Raw genomic sequence first — 1,577 nt, forward strand, 5'->3', positions numbered from 1 at the left:
TTTGAGTTACCGTAGTTTGACACATTCTTAGATTTAAGTAAACAGTTTGAATCACCAGCTTCTGGATTTAAAACACTTTGATTTTGTTAATCACCAAGTAACCATGTGGTACCATTTATGACCCACTGTGATGTTTTATTTCTAAAAAGATTTACTGCATCACAAACCTTCAGACCAACCTGAACTGTTGCATTTAAGTAATATTTAATGGCATTAGAACATTTTAGTATATCTGTTATAGATGAATGAAGCAGCACAGATATGATAAACACCATGAGAGCCATTAAAAATTGACTCCTGTTAGTACCTTAAATGACTCGGTTGGTGAAATAACTCTTAAAGGTTTAATATTGAAGTATATATAATACTGTGCAAACGTTTCAGGCAGCCGTAAACAAAGAATGCTTTCAAAAATGGAAGTGCTAATTATCTATTTTTATCAATCAACGAAATGCAGCGAATGAACAAAAGAGAAATTTAAATCAAATCACCTTTGCCTTCTTCTACACTTGCACAGTTTTTGAAGGAACTCGGCTGGTAGGTTGTTCCAAACATCCTGGAGAACTAACCACAGATCTTCTGTGGATGTCGGCTTCCTCACATCCTTCTGTATCTTCATGTAATCCTAGACACACCTGATGATGTTGATCAGGGCTCTGGGGGCCGGACCATCACTTCCAGCACTTCTTGTTCTTCTTTACACTGAAGATGGTTCTTAATGACTTTGGCTGCATGTTTGGGGTCGTTGTCCTGCTGCAGAATACATTTGGGGCCAATAAATAATCATTTATATTTTTCAAAAGCATTCTTTGTTTACAGCATATTTTCACACCTGCCTAAAATGTTTGCACAGTATTGTAAGAATAATTTAACTGATATTAACAAACCTGTTCAGATCAGATGAATCCTAACGATCTTTTTTCCTTTTCAGGGTTCAGTTCTCCGTCCATCGAGGACTCTATGGCGATGGTCGGCGTGGCGCTGGTGCTTTATGGGCTCATCAAGTTTGTCTCGTGGACATTTACCAGCTCAGGTAGCAAATATTGACGGAAAAATATCGTCCAACAGTTTTAATGTGTATTGAAGTTTTTTTTAATCATTTCAAGCTGGAGAAAATCTTGCCACCTTTTGGATCAAATAAAAAAGAATGAGTAATATGTTTCAAAAAGTAAGATGTTTATTAAACTCTGTGCCTGACTTTTTGTTTTTTAATTTGTATCTCTCTGTAAACAGGCTCAGCTGAGGCTGATAAACAAGATAAGGTAATGTCACTGTAATATTTACTGCAGACAAAGATATAAATGTGTTTACAGAAATCTCTTATTAACTTATTTACCTACTGTATGTTTCATCACCCTGGACGTGGTGCTTCTTGGTGTTTCCTCTGAATTTAATTTTACAATTTTTTCCCATCACAGAAAGAGAAGTGAAGGTGAAAGAAGGCGACTGACCATCAGTGGCATTGATCCACTCGATATGTTTGATGGGATTTCAGGAGGGGCTTTCCACATGTTCATGGGACAGATTATTTCTTTTTCTTTTGTTTTTTTACTGCTCTGGTTTGAAGGTAAACTTGT

The 1,577-nt window shown here is 36.4% G+C and overlaps 2 long non-coding RNA genes across 2 annotated transcripts in view; one reads left to right on the top strand and one right to left on the bottom strand.

The window, feature by feature from the left end:
- Positions 1-643: 643 nt before the first annotated feature.
- Positions 644-1,577, bottom strand: part of LOC121813601 — a 2,970-nt gene continuing 2,036 nt past the window's right edge. Inside the window, exons 2-3 of the long non-coding RNA XR_006053783.1 lie at positions 888-1,125; positions 644-753 (exon numbers count right to left, since the gene is read on the bottom strand). This is a non-coding gene — a long non-coding RNA (uncharacterized LOC121813601). The remainder of the gene's footprint in view (positions 754-887; positions 1,126-1,577) is intronic.
- Positions 924-1,571, top strand: LOC121813600. The gene is made up of 3 exons (XR_006053782.1): positions 924-1,033; positions 1,234-1,262; positions 1,419-1,571. It is a non-coding gene; the product is annotated as an uncharacterized LOC121813600 (long non-coding RNA).

Source organism: Haplochromis burtoni, unplaced genomic scaffold (assembly GCF_018398535.1).
Source record: "Haplochromis burtoni strain Fernald_Lab_line unplaced genomic scaffold, NCSU_Asbu1 Contig_2006, whole genome shotgun sequence".
Classification (NCBI taxonomy): domain Eukaryota; kingdom Metazoa; phylum Chordata; class Actinopteri; order Cichliformes; family Cichlidae; genus Haplochromis; species Haplochromis burtoni.